The sequence below is a fragment of the Syzygium oleosum genome, unplaced genomic scaffold (genome assembly GCF_021117445.2).
Source record: "Syzygium oleosum isolate NSW1041296 unplaced genomic scaffold, Sole_v2.1 Sole_v2.12, whole genome shotgun sequence".
NCBI classification, from domain to species: domain Eukaryota; kingdom Viridiplantae; phylum Streptophyta; class Magnoliopsida; order Myrtales; family Myrtaceae; genus Syzygium; species Syzygium oleosum.
This window is the reverse complement of record NW_026607496.1, coordinates 1,374,981-1,390,352: the sequence shown is the minus strand read 5'-3', so window position 1 is coordinate 1,390,352 and position 15,372 is coordinate 1,374,981. Positions and strand designations below refer to the sequence as shown.

General features: G+C 42.1%; 1 pseudogene; it reads right to left on the bottom strand.

Annotated features, from left to right (window-relative positions):
* Nucleotides 1–8,652: 8,652 nt before the first annotated feature.
* On the bottom strand, nucleotides 8,653–10,878 carry LOC115665886 (protein NRT1/ PTR FAMILY 5.2-like; annotated as a pseudogene).
* Nucleotides 10,879–15,372: the final 4,494 nt, after the last annotated feature.

The window sequence follows — 15,372 nt, the reverse complement described above, 5'->3', positions numbered from 1 at the left end:
CACTGGCAGGCGCGGCTTGACTTTTGACTCCTACCCGAATTTTCATTTCTTTCAGTTCGCCGACGCTTCAGGTCGGCGAGTTTCCGGTACGAAAGCTTGGTGCCTTTTCGGTTTTGTGACGTAAGCGAACGACGCCGTTATACATAGATCTTCTTTTAATGATAATGGCACGGACGGTCCATAAACTTTGGGGTGCCTCTGAATTTGATCCAAAAGTATAATGACATCTCACTACTTTTAATTTGTTTAATATCGTCCATGAGTGACCAGAAAAAGGAATGTCGTCTCTGAACTTTGGCTTAATGCGCAATGTCGTCCATAAACTTTTAATTTGTTCAATAGGATCTTTGAGCTATTAATGAATGTTCAATTTAGTCCTTAAACTATGTGAAAATGATAAAACAGAAGGACCACAATCAATAATTATCAATAGTTTAGGGATCATATTGAACAAATAAAAAGTTAAGATATGATATTGCACGTTGGGCCAAACTTCAAGGATCGTATTGAACAAATTAAAAGTCCTTAGACTTTTACATCATTATTCCTTTTCTTTTCACCGTATCAAAATGAAGAAAAAAGGCAACTCGGACAAAATGGCAATTTGATGAATTATCAGTTTGATGAGTAACTCTTCAATGGAAAAGTAAGAAGCTATAAATGATTATGGTTACTACTACGAAAAACCCCAAATTGGTATATCTGTGACAATTTTATCCCGAATTAATTTTTTGACTATCAAAAATCCCAAACTGATATACCTGTGATAAATTTACCCCGACCTATTTTTTTGACAATCAAAAACCCCACACTGATACACTCGTGACAATTTTAACCCGAACTAATTTTTTGACTACAAAAAACTCCAAACTGGTACAGTTGCGACAATTTTACCCTAAACTAATTTTTTGACTGCTAAAAAACTGGTATATTTGTTACAAATTTACCCTCTGCTAGTGTCCGTTAAATTGGATTAATATCACGAAAAATCACAAATTGATAAACTTGTGGTAAAACCCCAAACTGATACACCCGTCAATTACCACATGTCATCAAACTTAGCAATTTGACAGTAAAATTTAACGGAAACTAACGGAGGGTAAATTTATTACAAGTGTACCAGTTTGGGGTTTTTGGTGGTCAAAAAATTAGTTCGGGATAAAATTGTCATAGGTATACCGGTTTGAAATTTTTTGTGATAAAAAAAATAGTTTGCGGTAAATTTATTACATGTGTATCAATTCGGGGTTCTTGGTGGTATTAACCAAAATGATTATTAGTAACCATGCAACACTAATTTGCATATAAGAAGTAATCATGAGTATGTCTTTAGGACCGAAAAAAGATTGACCTTGACTCGTCTCTCCTCGATCCCGCCTTTAGCTGCGATCAGAAGAGAATCCTCAATCGTCGCACGACGATGGAGCCAACAACCCGGAGGAGGAGAGCATCGACGCTCCCCTCGAAAGGGCACCTGACTCGAATCTCTCTGCTCCAAGGACGGCGGACCGCGACGACGAAAATATGAGCATTATGGTTGAGGACGAGAGGGGTCAAAACTCAAAAGAGCATTGACATCAGCTTCGTTTGGTTCTTTTAAATATGCCTAAGGGTGCGTTTGTTTCCCGGAAAATGTAGCGTTTTTGAAAAATGTTTTTCAGCAAATCATTTTCCAGGAAAACGGTTAGTTTTCTTTTATTGGGTAATATATGATCGAAAATGTTTTCTGATGTTTGGATATTATTCGGAAAATGATTTTAATTTCATGACTTTATTTCGGACAAAAAACAATCGAATTTTTTTATTTTTTATTTAAAAAAAATTCGAATTTTATATTATTTTTTATTTTTCTTTTCTTTTTTTAAAAAATCGAATTTTTAATTATTATTAATTTTCTTTTCTTTTTAAAAAAATTGGAATTTTTAACTTTTTTTCTTTTTTCTCTTGTCTTTTTCTTTTTTCTTTTCTTTCCTTTTTTTTTCCTCTTCCTCCGTTGTGATCGGCCGGCGACGGCCATAGGCGAGTTGGAGGCTTGCTTGGAAGCAGCCACAGGTGAGCTCGAGGCTCGTCCGGCGACGGCCACAGGCGAGCTTGAGCTCGCCGGCCTTGCCTAAATCTGGTGAGCCATGAGCTCGTCGACCTCCACTGAGCCTAAGCTTGACTCGCCTGGATTTGGCAAGTCGCGAGCTCGCCGGCCTTGACGGAGCTCGGACTGATGAGATCGCAGCTCGCCGGCCTCGGGAGAGCTCGGGCTCGCCTGGATCCGGTGAGTTGCGAGCTCGCCGTCCTCCGCCAAGCCCGAGCTCAGCTCGCCCGGATCTAGTGAGCCCGAGCTCGCCGGCCTCGACGGAGCTCTGACTGACGAGCTCGCAACTCATCAGCCTTGGCCGAGCTCGGGCTCGCCTGGATCGGTCAAGCCTGTGAGGCCGGCCTGCTCCTGCGGTTGGTTGTTGGCCGTGGTCGAGGCCAGCGACCAGTGGAGGGAGGAAGAAGGAAAAAGAAAAAAGAAAAAAGAAAAGAAAAAAAGAAAAAAAGAAAAAAAAAGAAAGGAAAGAAAAAGAGAAAAAGAAAAAAGAAAAGAAAAATAAAATATTAACAAATTTAAGATAATCAATCCAAAAAGTGTTTTTACCTTTTTAAATTAGGAAATATACTTTCCTAAATTTATATATGAATATTTTTCTTGACCGGAAAGTATTTTCGATTGACCAAATCATTTTTGGACAACCAAACGGATGAAAGTCCGAAAAATACTTTCTTGGAAAATACTTTCACCAAAATAAACGCACCCTAAGTCTGCTCTTATTTCTTTTATGGCTCTTTTAAATAGTTGCCCACTTTGGACAGAATAGTCGATGGGCCTCCTCCTCTGACTTCTCTGTTATGTCAGCTATGTAAGTGTTAGAATATTTAAATGTAAAGTCACCCCTTTATCTAACAGTTTAAACTTTTAGAATTATTAATAGTGATCCCATAAAATCATATTGTAAGCAAGTTGCGAAATCTCATGACCCTCTATTCTTTCGAGTGTAGCTTCTCTTCAGCGTATGGGTCGGAAGAGAGGTCTGCTGCTATGTGCTATTGATCGAGTTCCTGGAAATTGGATTGCTGAACTGCACTGGATCAAGCAGTCTCCTAAAGATGCGATAGGATAAGGTCGTCTGAACTATGGATGTGGCTTTAGCAGAGGCTTGAGCCTTTCCTCTCAGTTTGATGAAGAAATGAACTCAAATTACCCATTTGTCACGTGAAGGCAAGTACAATTCTTTCTTCTTCTCTCTGCAAGATGTAAGCACGACCTAGTAATAAGGAAGAAGAATATCAAAGTCGGCGTCACCAAGACCTAAGTTGAGTATGAAGGCCAACGTTGGTACCTATAAGCAAAAGGACAAAGGATATGAGCCTTATTTAAACAGCACAATCAGTCAAAAAGACAGAAGACCTCGATTGTTTAGCGACAAGACCAATGCTTTGAAAAGAATGGCACAGCATGACAAATGAGTAGTCCCAAACAAAGCATCCTCTGGTTCATCTTTTATAAAGACAGTGTAAAGATGTCTAACTCTTTTAGCCATCCATTGACAAGGATCACAATGGAGTCTTCGTCCAGGTTCCTATTCAGAGATCACCAAGACACGGACAATTCCACGCTCTCCGACGTGAGCACCAGCATCTCTTCAAGCGCACACTGCGACGACGACGACGACGACGATCAGCTGCAGTCCATGACTGCCAAGGTACGCATGCATCTCTGATCTCGTGGCAAAACATTATGGGTTGTTTGAGACTGTATGTAGGTTATATGTTTGAATGATTTTTCTTGATCTTAATTTTTCTTCGATGCTAGGGTATAAAACATCTCCGCTCGGAGCTTATCGAGCTAAAGGCGGCATCCGATGAGGAGTTTCACCAGAACATCTATTCTAATTATTCAACCTTTGTTAGGTAATTTGTTTTCGACTATCTTGCCTGGATGTACTCAACCAAAGAAGCTTTAACAAAGTTCATTTAATTAATCTAGAGTAATAACTTTCTTTCTTTTGTATGTATACATGAGATACCATACGCATGAGATATGCTCTTAAGATAATTCTTGATTATGATCATCCATTATTTCGAGCCTTGTAATCGCAATTGTAGTCGTGCTTAATGTAAAATGTTTTCATTGCGCATGTTGAGAACATGGAATCATCACTTCGCGGATGTAATGTTATTTCGACAAGGTTTGATCTCTTATATCCGTCGTGAACGTTAAATCTACGTTACTTTCTGTACCATCAGATATGCCGTTTGAGAGTTGAAAGATTGCCTCAAATTCAAATTACATAAAGACTTAAACACAAAAAAAGAACCTTAAAAATAACAAGTTACAATAATTGTGGTATCAACTCTTATTCTCATGTAATCGTGGGACAATTAACTAGCTTTGTCTATTGTGCAGGGTATTTGAGGAAGTCGAAGGGATAGAGAGGGAACTGGTTCAATTAAAAGATCATGCTTCAAATCAAAAGAGACTTGTGGAGGAGTTCATGGATGGGTTGGATCTAGAAATGGCAATAGAAGACGCAATGGAGCCAATCCCCATTGAACATGAAGCCGAGGAATCGATCCTATCGAACAATCTACAGGCTCACGTCATCGATGTCCTAGAGACTCTTGACATTCTCTTGATGGAGAATAGAGTCGATGAAGCTGTCGACATTCTCGAATTAGAGGACAGGAATTTCGCGAAGTTGCACGCCCAAGTAAGCTCTTCACCGAACATTGTACACTCTTATAAGTCTATGATCTCTGAGAGGAAAGTCAAGCTCGTGCTTCAGCTAACACAATTGGCTCAGAATCAAAGAATAACTGCGCCGGAACTTCACAAGGCATTAATTGGTCTTCGAACACTTGGCAACAGCAATCTTGCAATCCAGTTGTCGCTTCAATATCACCACTCGCGTATTGCGGCTGGAATGCGCAATCTACGACAATCGAAATCGTTGTTGAATGAAGTATACATACGAGAACTCTCGAAGCTTGCCTTCTCTTTGATCTCTCAAGCGGCAAGGAGCTTTGCGATGTTGCAAGGAGACGTATCGGGATACGGTCTCGAATTCATCCGATGGGCGCATCAAGAAGTCGAAGCTTTCGTCGCTTATTTCGATGAGTACATAAAGTCAGCTTCCGAAATAAGCGGCGGCCTGTCCATCGCAATACAATCGATGCAATTCGCTTTATCCTATTGCTCTTTGCTAGAGATGGATCAACAGTTAGTATTGAGGCCATACTTGATTGAGCAAATACAACCTCACATGGAGGAGGTTTTAGCAATTCATGTAGATCATTTCAAGAAAGTGGTGGACATAATTACGGCTACTGATACTTGGATTCTCGGTAAGTACCTCGTTTCGGGGATTTTGGCCAAAGGATATTCGTCGATGGAAGTGGGTCATTTGCCTGAATATTGTTTTCTCACGAACAGCGGTCGTAAATTCATAACATTACTACAGGTATGATTATTTTGGTTAATTACTCTATGCTTATTTCTCAGTGATCGGTAATACTACTATGTTGTGATTTTTGTATTCAGAAAATCGACTTTATTTGGTTGCTCATAATTTAATCTGCATTCTAAATGATGGAAAAGTGCACTGGCAAATTATAAAGTAATCTAGCCATTATAATGTTCTTATTGAACTTAGGTTGATCCATATGACATTTAGTGTTAGATTGATGTACCTTCTGATCATAGTAATAGTCTATATCCTGTACTAATTACAATGTTTTTGTTTTCTCTTCAAGGCTGTTGCAGAAGAACTTTCACCTTTAGTTGCAGCTCAGATGGAAAATTCAATCATTAGAGGACTCACAGATCTATTCATACACTATACTGTAATGCTCGAAAAACTTGCGATTGGCGAAACAATTTGTCTAAAAAAAGAGAAAGATTGCCCAAGCTCCGTCGAGATATTGACTGGACAAGTATCTGCTTTGGCGAGTCTTTCAACTTTGGAAGGCCTTTTCTGCAGAATACTCAGAAGCAGTTTCCGAAACGATGGCAAGATAACTCGTCGAAGCGAAGGTGATGAGTACGATGCGTGTTTATCATCTACTGAAGAGGCATATAACCGGCTTCGAGCCTGTTTTTGTCGGGTGTTTATATCTAGAGTCGCATCTTGGCAAAGCAATGAGCAAACTATTTCAGAAATCGATGCCCGAGAAGAGAATCATTCCATCGATGATATGATGCCTTCACTTTCGTTTCAGGTATACCACCCTTTTGCCTTCTAGGGTTATTTTGTCAATCAATATCTATCCTATATGTAAATCTTTTTAATTTGCTTGAAGTTTACTAACCTGCATTTTATCATTTGACAAAGCCGTTTTAGTTCAAAAGGTTTCGGAGATAGTTATGATTATCGTCAATTGGACAGGTTTAATGTTCATCGTCTTACTTTGAATCCTCAGATGCTGTTCTTGGAGCTTAGGGAAATAGAAAAACTTTCTCAGGAAGATACATTCGAGCATAGTTGGGTAATGGAGCTTTTGAGGGAGTTGACAGAAGCGATATTTTCTTCGATGTCGAATGAAGAAACGAACTCGGACTTTGACGATGACAATGCAACGATCCGATATCCAAAAAGTTTGCCGCAGGTATGCTTGTTCCTCCTTTTGAGATCCCTTATTAGTAAAAGTCGATCCCATTTCCTATTTGTGATGTCCGGTATGATCGACAGAGCAAGAAAATAACATGTATTTATGTAAAGTGAACATATAAATTGATCAAATTGAAAAGCTTGAATTGGTCGTTGTACAATAGGTTTAGGACTTTTTGGACAATTATCAATCAATAAAACTATTGGTAAAAAAGGTTACCGATCACCTGATTTTCCAATAAGTTGTTGGTAACTTACCAACATTTTTATAAAATTACCAACTTTTTTTTCGCGGCCTACAATTTATGAGCGATTTTCATCTTTTACTAATTTTTATTTGTCTCTTTTTAACGCCTTACATTTAACAATTTCATGTAGGAATATGGTAGCTCTTAGGGAGAACAAACAGATTTGTTTGGCTTTTCATACTTGAAGCTTCGCATGAGCGTTCGCCAACAGCCACTTGTCTCTACTATCATGAGTTATTCTCATCTCTAATACTAACTCTGTTTTGGTGCCATCGTAATCTGCTTGAAGCAGCTATTTATCTTGGACGCGCAATTTATAGCCGAAATAGCGACACGCAGTGGATGCTTTTCTCAAAATCCCTCGGATCTGATAGATCTCTTGACGTCTGCACATCTCTCAGCTGGATTGGATCCTCAAAGGTGATGCTCGATCACGAGATCAATTGGCACTAATTAAAAGTGACATCGGCAAAGTTGTTGATTTCATGTTAAGCTATACATTAAGCCATCCATCAGGAGGGCATGTGTCTTAGTTATCATTAGTTCGTTCATTTTTATTCCATTGTTTTCTTTTAAATAGGTATCCGACCGACAATTCTTGGGTCATCACGGCTGCTGGTAAAGCAGTTGAAAAGCTAATGGAGATGGAGAAAAATGATGATTTGATGAGACAATGCGAGGATGCTGTAGAAGAAGGTTATGATCACCTTCCCGAAAACCAATTAACGAACAAGAGCAGCCCCGGACACGATGACTCTACATGCATCACAGCAGATGACAGTTCAATGTTGGAAGAAAGTTTGAGCGTCGGAGATGCCTCGGAAGTTCCAATTAGTGCTCCAACTAATAAGTTGGAAGCAGACGCAGACCAGCTTAATGAGTGCGCTCCTTTAGGCAAGGAGTGTGCATCGGGTAATGAGGAATCTAATGTGTTGACTCATGAAGTATTGAGCTCTGGGAAAGCTATGAACACTAAGGATCTCGAGGGTATGGACGATGATAGCTTAAGCCACGTCAGCTTTTTGAGGTAGAGACCTCTGATCAACATGACGGGCTTGATGAGAAGGAAGAGATGAACTAGAGAGATGATGTATCCCCAGGATCCGGACCATTGGAGCAATGATATAACAGGAGAATGAATTTGCATATATGCTGAATTCGTTGAAGTAGAGATGGATCTAAATTCACTCCCATGCATATATATGTTTGAAATTTGTCATACCTTGTATCATTAAACCGAGAAGATACATAAGAGCAGAAAATCAATAAAACTCCGATGAACTTCGTGGGGATCTGAATTGAGTTATTGGTTTTTCTTTTGTCCAAATTTTTTTTCATGTAATGCATACTGATTCCATGATTGTGCATGGAACGTAAGCCTCTTGGCAAAAGGTAATGCAAAACAGCTTACTGTCATCCATGGCCTCTTTTTCTTCCCTTAAGGTATCCATTGTGATGACTTATCCATCTATTAATCCTCCATAACCCTTAATTTTCAAGATTCAAATGTCTCTAGGGGATTTCATGTACTTTTGCTGCTTGTCCGAGGTTTCATGCAGCCGGTAACAGAAGATTAGTGTACAATCACGTGTTAAAAATTACCCAGAATCTCAGTTTTTGTGAGTTTCGGAGCAACTAAATCATTGACAAACATGATAATCATAGGGGAATAAAGAGGATAATGTCCGTCAACTATATGCAATAAAGTTTACATTGTATCAATCTTATAAATCATTGTATGTGTATGACATTTTATCGTGTTTTCATTCGACGGTCGGGGCCTTGTGATCAGCCGAATTCGCAGGCAAAGCTTCCTTCTCTTTATCAAAGGTTACTTCCTCGTTGTAGACGAAAAACTTGGCCACGACAAGGAATACCAAAAAATTGAGTAACGTGAGGACTGCCAAGAATGCGTAGTAGTAGTCGAGGTGGGAGATGTTGAGGTTGTCCAAGATCCAACCCTTGTGGCTGTGTTCCTTGGTGATTCGAGAGACCGTCTTCGAGAGACCGTCTTGAGAATAAAACTACTTAGGAAGTTCCCGATGCCTAAACTACTAGTGCCGTAAGATGTTCCTATACTTTTCATGCCTTCAGGTGCTTGGTCGTAGAAGAACTCGATCTTCGCCACTTCGACGATGGTGTCGGCGACTCCCATGAGGGCGAATTGCAGCAGGAGGATGAAGATGGTGAGAGGGACTGTTTGTTGCTCACCGTAAATGCCATTCTCTCTGGTGACGCTCAGCCTCCGCCTCTCGGCGAGACAAGCTGTGATCATTATGATTATGTGGAGGACGAGGCCAACCCCCATTCTCTGCAGCAGTGTGATGCCTCTAGGGTTCTTGGTATAGCGCCTGATGGCAGGGACGAAGAACTGGTAATAGATGACGATGCTTATGAGCATGAAGATCGTGACAAACGCGGTGAGCCTCGCCGGAGGGATGTTGAAGAAGGGGCCCATGCTTTGGTCCAGGGTCGTGCCCTGCTTGATGAAGAGTGTTAGCTTCTGCGCATACATGCTTGGTTTCCTCTACTTGGGTCACTGGACATAGCATCCACGGCGAGCTCGAATCAATCTTCACCGCAGCTTTGTCAAGAAATTTACCGAAGTGACATGAAACTGTCCTGATTAATTTTGCGGAAACTATGTAATGACAAACCGTAGAGTTAGGGACGTGTGAACCTCAAAGAAGTAGAGTGATCAATCTGGAATTTCTTTGATTCCGCGTATTCTTTGAGGCTCAATTCATAAAGCACCTTCATATCACTTGGAACAGGCAACTTCCGCTTCCTGATCGACGCCACCAACACTTGAGCAATCCTTGTGCTGAGGGCACTTTGTGCCTATAAAATGGAGCGCCCACCAAGAACACTAGGACTGATAATGCAAGGCCTAGCGTGGGAAGGCCATACCCCAATCCCCAACCCACGTTGTCTTGTACATAGATCAAGACTGTGGTTGCAAACAGTGTCCCAAAGAAGATGCTGAACATCTACCAGTTGAAGAATGAGAGCTTTTGGGCCCTCTCCTTGGGCTCGAAGTCGTCGAACTGGTCTGCGCCCATGGTCGAGATGTTGGGCTTGGTCCCGCCTGTCCCGGCCGCGATTATGTAGAGGGCGAAGTAGAAAATGCCTATCTGGAGGGACGAGGCATGCTTGTTGCACTCCTCTTCTTTGATCCCCGGGCCGCATGATGGAGGCCTCAGCGACGGCACCGACACTGACAGCATTAGGAGGGACACGCCCTGCTCATTTTCTAATTATGTTACAGATCGAATTTGTATGTGTACCTACATAAATGAATCCGAATGCATCCGCAATACTGTGAGATAAATGACGGATGCAAAAATGAAAGTTCAGTAACGTCTGAGATATGCATCGGCAATGTAAGCGCTGAGGATGGGCATCATCCAAACCGTCCCGACCCAGTTCGTGACGCTGTTCGAGGATGTCACAGTGCCTTCGTGGAGCTTCTTCGTCAAGTACACCACTAGGTTCGCTGCAATCCCATAGAATGCCATTCTCTCAAATACCTCGTATCCTACATACACAATGCCAGAATGAAATGACGTGGATCAAATCAAAGACTACTTTCTCTTTCTCCCACCTGGTAACGGAATTACGTACGTTTGAGGACTCAGTAAACAAGAATTACAGAAGCAAAATTTGAGTATGACAGGAAAAGTTAACTCTCTCTTTTCTGCCCAAAATATGGCACTTTTCCAGAATGAACTCCTTATCTAGCAGCTTTGGCAAATTTATGTCGAAGCAAAAACTTATGAACTCGAAACATGACTATGTTCCGATAACCAAGCCTTGGCTTCCTATAGAAAGGCAGCGCCACCGGCTTTGCCCTTACCGACGACGAAGGAACAAGCTTTCCATCGACCGGTCTTGGATCTTAGGATGGGTCTTCCTTTGAGGTCCACAGTGCCATCTTGTGTGTTATCATCCTTGTCTGCACTCCCTTTCTCTTCGACCTTTCCGGTCATTGTGTTTTGAAGGGAAAGAGAAGAAGAGCAACCTAGAGTTTCCTCTATAAATTGGGTCTATTCACCTTGTTATGCCCTTTATAAGGTTTGCTAATCATGGTCGACTAACTAATTACTCTTTCACTTTCATAATTTTCTTTGAATATATCCTAACTCTTAACTCTTACAGGGGCGAAAAGTATATTTATGAAGTTTCTTAGGGTCCTCAAGGTCAACTAATCGGTTTTTACTATTTCCCCTATTTAGGCGTAAGGTGACACTGATTACCTAACGATACTATATCGATCTTTCAATATGAGACTCGCCATAGGATTGATGAAATTACATAGTGTCATTTCAGAATTTTGTAGAGAAATCAGAATTTTGTAAAGGAAAAAATATTTTTTCTCTTGAAATATAAGTAGCTTCTCTCTCTCTCTCTCTCTTTTGTTGTTGTATTAATCGTTTAGGTATATCCACCTTGGCAAATTCGCCGCCGAAGAGTCGACCAAGGTCTTTCTCAATGACATCGAAGTCATGAAAGAAGCTGGGAATGAGCGACAAACATTAGGTCGCATTTTTCCAACTAATTAGCCCTTGTTTTATTAGCAAAAAGCGACCCTTAGGGGGGAAAGACCAATGGAAGTTCGACAAACGTCCAAGTGTGTAACGGCCCGAATTTCGATGTAATTCCGGGATCAATAAAATTGACAATATTTCGCATTTCATTTTTGTAAGTCTCGCCCGGAGCTGATCACTCTTGGGATACTAACCAATGGGGTATGGCTAACTAGGAAACGGTACGTGGACCAGGGACTCGATAGTGAACGGGACACCGATCTCGAGATATGATGAGGGAATATTTTGGGCCAACGTGGGCCGATCTTAGGAAAGGTGATGGATTTGGTTTGGCCAAGGCCAACGATGTACAATCGGATCACAGGTGATTCTGCAAGATCGAAAGTGCACGTGACCAACCAGTCCTGAACCTGAACCGAACGATCGCGACCTCTGGAACTAGTGATGATTTCTCATTCTCTCAATGATCGGGACCGTCGTAAGTCGAATAACCCTAGGTCGATACGTGTAGATCCTAAACAGCCGCCCGTTAGTGAGAGACCCTGAAATTGAAAGTTTAATGAGTTTTGTTCACGGAATTGAGCCCGGATTTCGATGCCGATTTTCGAAGGCTTAAGAGACTATTTTTGGGAATCTGACGTCGTATTACGCTGGCCACACACGTTTGGAGTTAGTACGAGTAAAAATTGGAATTTCGGTCCAGGGGTGAAAAATTACGATTTTGCCCCTCGGGACGCCAGCATTGCTTTTCAAGGCCAAATGAGATTATTTTTCGAGGCCGACGCCATTTTTGGGTGGCCACGCATACCAGGAGTAGTTATGGCCAAAAATTGAAATTTCGACAAAAATTGAAAAATAATATTATTTTATTCCCGAAACTTCGCAGTCGATTTTCGAGGGCTTAGAAAGTGAATTTCGCGCACATATGGAACACGTATGTGCGAAAATTGGAATTTCGCCCCGGGACCGGAAAAATGACGGTTTTGCCCCTGGGCCGTTTTCAGTTCCGAATTTTGGGAAAATTATTTGGGATATTCAAGAGTGCTTATCAGCTGAATTATTAGGGCTATTGACCTTTTTGCCCATCCATTATTAGATTAGGTTGATTTTAGACCGTTAGATTAGGGGCATTGTAGTCATATTGCTCGGATCGGCGACACGTGTCCACCTAAGCCCATATTTTTGACCAAATCTGACCAGCTCTCTCTCTCTCTCCTCCCTCATTCGACAGATCAACCCCAAGAGCAGCCCCTCCCCCACGTTTCCTCCTCATCCACCGTTCTCTCTTTCTTTTGGCCGCTCACGCCGGAGCTTGTCGGACCGCCGCTGGAGGTACTGGTCGCCGGCCATTGCTGCTGCTGCCTCGTTCGATCACCCACCAGCATCACCACCCTCACCCCGTCTCCCTTTTTCTCTCTTTCTCCCTCTTTTTCTCTCTTTCCCGTCCGGCAAATAGGGCCGCCAGAGCTTCGCCGGAGCTCCGATCGCCGTTCCGTCGACACCCAGCCGTCCAGCCTCGCCATACGACGCCGGCCGTACCTGTCCGTACGGAAGTACTGTTCACCGCGTCCGTACGGTCACTGTTCACGCCGTCGCCGGGAATTTCGCTGCCGGTTTCACTGTTCATCAGTGATCGGTCGCCGTTCCCCGTCGTCGTGACCTCGGATTAAGTGAGTAAAATTTCTAAACCCGGATTAGGACTGATAGTGCATTTTTCTGGACTGGTTTAGGAATGCTAGTACTGGTAGAGGAAAATTAGTGTACTGTTTGATAGAAATTGTTATCAGGAAAAATGTAGTAGATCAATGAGAAATTATTGGGGAGGATAATGGGGTTTAATGACCAATTTAGGAGCTCGTTAGTGAAATTGCCTGGTATGCCCGGGTTGACTGATTGTACGTCAATTGTGCTTAATTGTGGTTGATTTCGTACTGCTATGTCGTATGTGGTGTGGCTGATTTTATGGAGTGCGATTGGCCATTGTTTGGTCTACAATGAATTACTGATTTGTGAATCGCACGTTAGGCCACACGGTATTAATTGGGCCAATTAAGCACGTGTTGTGACATTGGGTGTCTGAATTATATTGGTGCTCGTGGTGCATTGCATTGCATAACATGGACATGCATTGCGTATGCCAAGAGTGAGGCATGTGATGAAATTGTGCGAGAATGCGTGTCTGCCATGAGCATGTGATCACCTAAAATACCCTGAAGCGTTATACGCTGGGTTCAGATAATAATGAGTTGTGTGATCACCTAAGGACCTTCGGGTCGATACCGTCCTCATGCACTTTGAAGCAGGACGATGCCCGGTACGTCCGGAAGGCGACCATCCTCATGCACTTTGAAGCAGGCTCTGGTTCGCAAGGAGAACAGTGTTGCGCCTCATGCACTTTGAAGCAGGCTAGAGACACTGGGTCAGATCGGTTGCTGCGCCTCATGCACTTTGAAGCAGGCTAGACGCACCGGGCCGTGAAAAATTGATGACTCGAATCGTAATAATAATGAATTGGGCAAGTGTGCCAGTGTGGGCCAGTGAGCCGGGAAATACACGTGACATGTCGACGACATTTGCATGCATGAACATGCATGGACTGTCATGCGAGTGTGTGAGACTCGGTGCATGAGCATGTGATTGGCGTACGTGTGATAATGTGTGCCACGTACGTGCCGTGATTATTATATATCGAACTGCCTAACCTGTAGGGTCAGAGAATTATTTGATTGTTGTTGCATTATGGTTTCAAATATTCATTTCCGGTCAGGAGATTGCATGCTAGCCTAGCCTAGGTTTAGGGGTTGAACTCACTGAGATTCGTCTCACGGTTGTGTAAACCGAAACTTTTCAGACCCCCAGCCGTAAAGATGCCTCCGAGGAGTTGCCAGATGATTCTACCGAGTCGTTCGACCCTGACTGGGAGCCCTAGAGCAGGCCGGTACCATGGGAAGCGAAGACCGTCTCTTTTTGAATAGCATTCATATCCTAGTTAGCCTAACCACCTGTGCCACCTACCCTTTTTGATATAGTGGCAGTTAAATACTGATGTTGAGGTTTTTGGAGTTGTACAAATGGATAGTGTAAAAAGGCTTTCACTATAACAGTACAAGTGTATATTCTTGTTTGATGGTTGTTCTACCTTGGTCTCACGTGTGTTGTTTTGTACGGGTGTATATATATATTTATTTATTTATATACGTTGTTTCCGCATGTGACTTATCTCTGATTGGGCGTTGGGTCGGCGACGCATCCTGGGAGCGTTGCATCACAAACGACCGGAGATGGGATGCTCGCGCTTCGTGGGGTACGGGGCGTGACAAAGTGCGTGTCTCTAGTGAATATAAACATAAATTAAGAGTTTTATTAGGCTGTTCTAGTCTTTTAATAAAGACTCATTGTCTACATCGTTCCTTTTGCCAGAAGAACATAGTAAAGATTGTTTCCCCACGACAGATTATTGAATGTTGGTCTTGGATTTGAGTCAAGCTTTCCCAGCTTCTATCCATTTGAACGAGTCCTTTCTAAATGACGAAATTGATGTTTAGCACTTTAGCTTCAGCCGTGGAGAAGAGACAGCCTCAAAGCGACCTGGCTGAGTACTAAAAGTTTTTTTGGTAAAACCTGCCTAATCTTAAAAAAAGATAACTCAAATTAGGTCAGTTATTGGTGATTCACGCCATAGACACAGTAAGCATCACATCAACGAGCCACAAGATGGGATTCACATGAACATCGTGTGAAGGGCAGGTTTGATTCTATAAAAAGATGAAACGTTCCTAGATCACAATGCCATTTTCTTCTTATCAATTGTGATCTCTGAACCGGGTCGGTATAACTATTTCTTAAGATGTGATCACGAGTGGTACGAAGAACCGTGAAAATGACGAGATTGGTATTACTTTGGATCGTCCATGGTTATCTCACCTAGGTATATAT